Genomic DNA, 7,509 nt, shown 5'->3' on the forward strand with positions numbered 1-7,509 from the left:
GTTCCCAGGCAGTGGTAGGGGGTGCTGGTCAATGGTAGCTGTGGTCCCAAACTGCTACAAACAACAGCAGGGTGAAAGAAGGAGGGAAGCCCTCCAGATCTGCTGGGAAGGCTTCAGCAAATGGTGAACAGCTCATACAAGCAAATGCTTGCAGTGTGGGAGAGGCTGTAGCATGTGGGAGTGGGGATGTGGTGACAGGTTGGGCCAGTCCTGGTCATGTTCAGAGCTCCCTTTCCTTTATTCACTTCAGGAGATAAATAGTTCAGCTGTGACTGACAACAGTTCCAGGCATTGTCTAAATTAAAGCTGAAGTGTGTGGTCTGATAACTTAAACCCACATATTGTGTTAGTACTTTTTAATGGGTTCATCAGCCTTGTCACTGCAGGTCTCATGCTTTAGCTTCAGAGAGGAAAGCACCAGGCTGCAGGGAGGTGCAGGGATGGGATGGGGCTGGCATTGGCTGGGGGGGAGCAAGGGATGGGGGAAGCACTTTGTCCCTTCGTTTGCATCCCTCCTGAAGCTGCCAGCTCTGAAATAATGGCCCAGGAAATTGGCCATGGGCAAGTTTTGCTGTGCTCAGTGCCCAGGGACTTGTCAGTGTTGGGGGAGTGGTGAGATGGATTGGCACAGCCTTGCATCCCTCCCTACTTCGTTCCTTTCTGAATAGCAATTAATTTGGGAGTGGAAAAGTGTAAATTTTTATAGACTGAAAGCTTAAATTCAGAATGAAACCCACTTGGACACTGGATTGTTTGTTTAATTGATTGCAGATGAATGCTCAGAAACTGAGCTTGGGACAGCAATAGGTGTATGGGCTTGATATGGTTAAAAAGGGCAAAAATTTTCCACCATTTCTCTTGCCTCTTTCCTTCTGAGCCTGACAAGTTTGTAGAAACCCTGTCAGTGAGATCAGACTTGTTACTGAAACCTGGCTCTAGGCAATGCCCAGCACAACCCCTGGGTGATGGAGGGCACTTGCCATACCCCCAGAACAGACACGGTGTAACTGGGAAAACTCCAGAAAGATCAGATGTACCTGGTGTGCCTTAGCAAAGGTAGCTACCTGCAATGGGAGCGGAAGTCCTAAGAACGGCATGCTTATCAAGTTTCCTTGACAGAGCTCATCCCTTCCCCTCTGGGTGTCATTTCCTACTTGTGTTTTATTGACAAACATAGGAAAAATAGAAATGAAGGCGGCAGTCATCACCCTCACCGTGGCATAAATCACGGGGTACAGGGTTGGGGCTCGACCCTGGAGCAGCTCTGTGGGATGGTGTGGCTGTCACTGGTTCCTGAGTGTCCCCACAGCTCCCTGAGGGACAGGGCATGTCCCAGTCTCGCTCCATGCACACCGTGTAAACGCTAAACACAAGCAGGCACAAAGATGCTCCAGAAACACAACCGGTTTGTGCGGTGGCATGGGAGAGCGAGCAAATCCCCTGCAGAAAATCCAGCGCAGGTGTCCATTCCGGCCACTGAGCCCCGGCCAGGCTCGGCCCCGCGTGGCCGGGGGCCGCTGGGCAGCGGGCTGGCTCCCGGGCCGTCCCCCGCGGAGAGCGGCACGAACAGCCCGGGGCCGGGCAGATGGCTCCCTCCCGGCCGCGGGGCCCCGCTCTTCTGGGAGCGAGCCCCGCTGAGACTGCAACAACAGCAACCCGGGAGCCGGGCAGATGGTCTACTGCCGGCCGCCAGGATAATTGCATCAGCTGGTTACTCCTGCAGCCAGTGGAGCCTCCTATTTGCCCCGCTCTGAAATGATCCTGATTTGTTTTCCTTCTTTCTTTCCCCCCGTTCCCTGCCTTGTTTAAATTTATGTAATTTTTGTGAGGGATGGGCTGAGGCCGGGGGGCGGCCATCTGCCAGAGGTGTCAATGGTGGGGTGCCTCCAGCAGGCCCCGCGTGTCGCTCGGGGCTCCAATGAGCTTGCGAAGACAAGAGCCGGACCAGTACGACCCTTCCCAGCCTTGGTGGTGCACTGCAGTGTCAGTCCGTGTGCAGTACGCCTGCCAGCCTCCACCTAAATTGCTCCACATACCCGAGCTGCCGCTCCCTGGAGCACGCCAGCCTGAGGTCTGAATACTGCAGCAAACCCCCTCGGGTCCTGTCTCGCTGCCTCCCCCTCCCTGGGTCGTCGGCACCTCGGCGCTGCTGCGGCAGGAGGGCTGCCGACATGTCCGCTGGGGCGGCTCTGCAGCCCTGCTCGCCGGCCACCCTCTCGCTCCTCCTTTTGGGCTCTTGCTTCACAGACAAAAGATCGGCCTCTTCTAATCGGGGACTCTTCTGTTTACAGGGATTGCTGACAGGTGTGGGCTCTGCTGGCTTTCTAAGATCCAAAATACTTATGGAGGGTAGGCAAAGGGCCCTTGGAGATGGCTGATGTCCCTCTGCTGGGCTCCCAAGTGTCTCGGTGCTTCTGTGCATCTTGCTCTGGGTTCGGTGGGGTGGGGACCGGGAACGATGAAGTGGCTCCTGCTGTTTGCTCTGGTTTTAGCTCTCAGCACGGCACAGGTAGTTGCAGTAGTGCTGATCGCAAGTTGCTGCTGACCCAGAGGTCCTGTAATCCCTAATAGTAGTAGGATTAGATTTTTGTCCAGCCAAATCCTCCTTTCCTTTTGCCTTTTTATTTTTTTTTACTTTTGCAATAGTTTATGCCCAGCTGGCATACATTCTGCCTCCTCCATTGACCTTTGCCTGGCTACTCCAGCTCCTAGGAAAGACTTGCCCTTCTTTTGGGAGAAGCTTGTCAACCTGGCCTTCCCTTCTGTGCTGTCCTACCTTCCTCTTTGTCCTTTTTGTGCACAAGATTGATTTTTGTTGCTCTGAGCCTATTTCTGGCCCCCCTGCTCTCATTAAGCAGACAAGATCTCTCACTTTGCTTTCTGGGTGCACGACTGATTTCTGTGGGGGTAGTTTTAAGACTTTGGTTTGTATCCATGTATCAGACTTTTCCACTGGCATTAAATGTGTGAAACTTCCCGAGTGCAACTGGCTGCTGTGTAACACTGCTAGTCCTGAGCTTCCCATTAGTGTTTCAGAGAGGGATGGAACATATCAAAACACTTGATAAAGTCCATCCTTACAAACAGAGAGAGACTGACCAAACTACACAGCTTCAGTGGCTGCAGCACTGTGGTGGGTTCAGTGAGCTATGGGGTGGTACCAGTATAAAAATGCTACATTGTCCAATTCTGTATGAGTCCTTTGTCTGCCATAAACTCCAAATATGCAGCTGCTGGTGTTAAACCAAAACTCTGCAAAACTCCCATTGGGCTCTTCAGGATCAGTTCTTGTTTCTTATTTTTGTCCTTAGAGTCTGTAGGTGTGCATAATTATATGTATTTCTGAAAGCTCTAACTATGCCTCATTTCAACTTCTGCAAGCATCTTTGTAAGGTCAATTAAATGACTGCAGAAGAAAATTATCAAAAAATGAAACAAGGGAAATGTGCATTTACCCAGATGGGGCTTGCAAGCCAAGCAAAATGTTGTGTTAGCCCAACAAATGGGTTATTTAAGCAAAGTTCTACCAAGACAAACACAGGAGAGTCAAGGCTAAGTGAGTTTTGAAGCAATACAGGATGTGACCCTTTCAAGTTCAGTTATCAGGATTGCACAGGTCGAGAAGATGGGGCTGATTTTAAGGTCCACTTGAAAATGGTATTGGAAGGACCCTTATAAAAGCACTCTGAGATGAATTTTTCAAGTACTCCTCCCAAAATTCAGTTTGGGGTCTGAACTACTGCACCACTGGATTCTTTGATTTGCACAATTTACTTGAGTAGTGCCAAAGAAGTCAGTAACAATGAGGTTGGTACAGCTCTACAAGAGGGAGGAGGATGTGTGTGGTGTTGTACCCTGCAGAGGGCACAGGGCAGGGTATTTTCTCCTCTGGTCGCACATGTCCAGCTCTGGGGAGGAACCAGGCGTGAGTGGCTCTGCCCCCCCTGTGCCTTACAGGGCTGGGGCCTTGTTCCTGGGCACGGTGTGGAGCAGCCTCCAGCCCTGGGACAGGGGACAGGCGGCAGCGCCGAGCCAGCATCGGGGCCTTGTGGCAGCACAGAGGGGTTCGCAGAGGAAAAGCACAGATGCACTCATGGGTTTAGCACTGTAACTGCATTTCGAGGAACTGATTCTGCTGCACTGAACTCAATTTCCATCAAAGTTGAAAGTGAACTTGTAAGTAACTGGATTGGGCCCAGTGTGCTTGCAGTCCCTCTGCTGCTAATCAAAAGCAATACTCTGTTGCTAATTTGAGAAGAATTTTTTTTTTTAAGTAGCTTAAAACAAGAGGAAACTGTCACATCCTGAGTGACATCCTGTGTGCTACAGCAGTGTTCTTGCTGTTCAGTGATCAGAATTTTAGCTGAGGGAATGAAATCCAATCTGTGTAAAAATTCATTTTCGTTGTGGAGATCTTGTACTATTGCACAACGTATTTTCTGATGGTAAAATGTAGATCTAAAATCTATATCCAAGTGAACAAAAAGAGTAATTAAATTAGCTGACTGAAGGAAATTCAGAGAACACTGTTATTGATTTGATTTTAGTAAATTCATTTTAATTTGTGAGATTACATTTTTAATACTTGAAATTATCACAGTGTTTCACAGTGCAGTTAATTATTTCTCAAATTATATTTTGTTCAAGACTGCTAATTTGGTATCCAGTGCTGCCCAAGTGCTGACGTGCTCTCTGCCATTGAGTGCCTCCCACTTGCAGGGAGCTGCAGTGCCCAGGTTGTCCAGTCCTGTCAGGCAGCTTTGAGGGCTTCTAATTTTGATGTACATTTTTTGCTTGGTGTTCCTGGGGAGTTTGGGCAAATGCCTGTCCTGGGCAGCACTGTTCCTGCCTGAGCAGTGGCAGGGAGTTCAACATAGAGCCACAGGAGGAGATCTGAGTATCTAGGGGATAGCAGAAAACTTCTTGCCTGTGCCACCCAGGAGCTGGGAGATTGTTTTTATTTTCTTTCTTTTCCTTCTCTTTGGTGGTTTTTTGTGGTTTTTTGTGGGTTTGTTTTTTGTTTTTTGGTTTTTTTTTTTGTTCTTTGGTGGTTTTTTTGTGGTTTTTTGTGGGTTTGTTTTTTTTTTGGCAGCAGTCTGCTGTGCCCAGCTTCCTTGGCTTGGGAAGATGGGGCCACTGATTCCCAAAGTGGCCAGGAGGGAAAAAAGTCAACAACTTGGTCTCCTGCCTGCCTGCAAGGGCGGTGGGGCTGGCAGGGTGGCTGGCCAGGTGGGTGCTTGTGACACGTGGTGCCTTCTAGCTTTGTAAACCACAGGGAGAAAATCTGCCCAGCACTCTTGTTTGCTCATTCTTACGTGGTGTGAGTGGCCAAATGACAGAGAGGGAACAAATGGGAATTTTGGTATCTTTGCAAAATGCTCTGCAACCTACCAAACATGCTCTCCCTGCACACCCAGAGCCAGGGAGAGGTGTTCAGCCTGCACTGTGCCTGCCCCACATCGCTTCTGGGTGTAAAGCACACAGGACCTTGGGACTTACTTCCCTAACACAAGTAAGCACGTGAAACCAAAGGTGTTGATCCAATAAATGCTGACCTAACACGTTTTAATATGAGAGCAAGTATGTTTCACTCCTCTCGTGTTGTACCTCTTAGCTGTGCTCAGTGCTGCTGGAGCCCACTGTGCGGGCTTTGGCTGTGACACCTCTGTGTGACCAACGGGCCTACGAGTGGCCTTCAGCATCTCTGAGTGAGTCCTGCCTGTGGAAGGAGAGGCAGCAGCTAAAGTTAATTTGGCTCTGCCCACAGCATCAGGGGATGATTTACTCCCATCTTTAGTATTTGAAGTCAGACTTAATGAAGGTAGATATGTTGACTCCTCTCCTTTAGCTAATTTATTGGCTTTTCAACCTAGGTATATCTGTTAAGGCATACATTTGCATTGCTACCAGAAAGTTGGCAGTATAGTTAATTTTTCTGTTTTATGCTTGGTATTAAATTGCTACATGGCTTAAAACACCTGGAGAACAAAAATCAGTATTTTAGAAATATGCTAAATAACATTGTTTATTAAGATGAAAAGAACATTAAAAGGGAAGAGGAAGATGCTGCCTGTGTTAATATAGATGTGGATGTATGTTTGGGTTAGCCCACAACAAAAAATGCTGTACATCAGCTGGGGTACAGGCATGGGTAGGTTTGGAAGATGCTAAGGATGTGGAGAAGGGAGGATGGTGAGCAGCCTGGCTGCCTGGTGGCTGTCCCCTGGCACCCTTGCCCATGGCAGGCAGGGTCATACAGCCTGGCACCCCAGCACCAGGCTCTTCTTCCAGCAGTTTGGTTTCAGCACAGCAAGGGCTACCTGCTGGGGAGCAGGGACAGGGGATTTCTTTAAGGTTATGAACATGGCTGTTTGTTTGGGTACTTTAATACTTTTAAAATTTATTCTTTATTTCTTCTTGTCCATTAAGTTAAAAGTGTAAATGCTTAGCAACGATAGGGTGGGGAACCACTTGAAACACTGTTGCAACTCTTGAAGGACAATATTTCTGGTTTTGAAGCCTTCAGTTGTCAAAGCAGGACAATGTAGGAAAATTCATCTGCCCCAGGTGACTATCTTGCCTTGCCATCCCAGCTGTAAATCGGGGTGAAAATGATCCTTTGTCCATTTCCAATTTCTGCCTGAAGGACCCACTGTGTATTCATAAACCGTCTCATTGGAAAAGCAGACTGTAGCCAGGAAATTACTTTTAAGTTTTGAAAAGTATTAGTTGACAGTGTAAAACCTGATTGCTAAATAAAAAGTTCTAAATAGATCCCCAAATCAAATGCTCTTGCTAGAAAAGGAAAAAAAAAAAGGTTGCAGGTATGTGTATAAACATGCATAAACACCTAGATATAGTTATGCTATGAACCTGTGATACCTCCTAAACAAAACCACAAACAAATACATCATGTTACCAAATCCCTGGTTGGAGACACCACTGAGCTGATACATACCAGAAAAATAATACTCTGGATGGTTAGCACAAGAAATATCCATGTTTGGGTAGGTTTAGCTGTTAAGATATGGTGAAAATTATCAGTGAAAGCTTTGACATCTAATAATGGTTCACCCTTCCATGCATGCGTATTCACTGTGGCTCTTGAACATCTGTCCTTTTCTCACCTTGTGTTGGACACACAGACAAAGGCTGTGAGTGCTGCCCAGGAGCGATAATGTCCCGTGGGGGTGGGTAGAGGAAGGGATGCCGTGAAGAATGTTTTTCTCCTTGGGTTTGTGTGTTTAAATGTAGATCACCAAGACCTCTCTCCAAAAGTACAGTTGTTCTCACTTGTGGTTCTCCCCCCTCATAGGGCAGCCGCTGTGTTGTGGATAAGTGAGGCTAGGTGGTCAGAAAGTGTATTTATAGCTATTGTTTCCTGTTCTTGTCAAATATGCAAATGTTAGATTTAATTAAATGAGAAATAATTTTTATTAGGAACTATCTATGCCTCCAGAAACAGAAGGCCTTCAGGATTAAGCTCATGATAAAACATGAATGATGGTG

This window comes from Corvus brachyrhynchos, unplaced genomic scaffold (assembly GCF_000691975.1).
Source record: "Corvus brachyrhynchos isolate BGI_N302 unplaced genomic scaffold, ASM69197v1 scaffold26, whole genome shotgun sequence".
Classification (NCBI taxonomy): Eukaryota; Metazoa; Chordata; class Aves; order Passeriformes; family Corvidae; genus Corvus; species Corvus brachyrhynchos.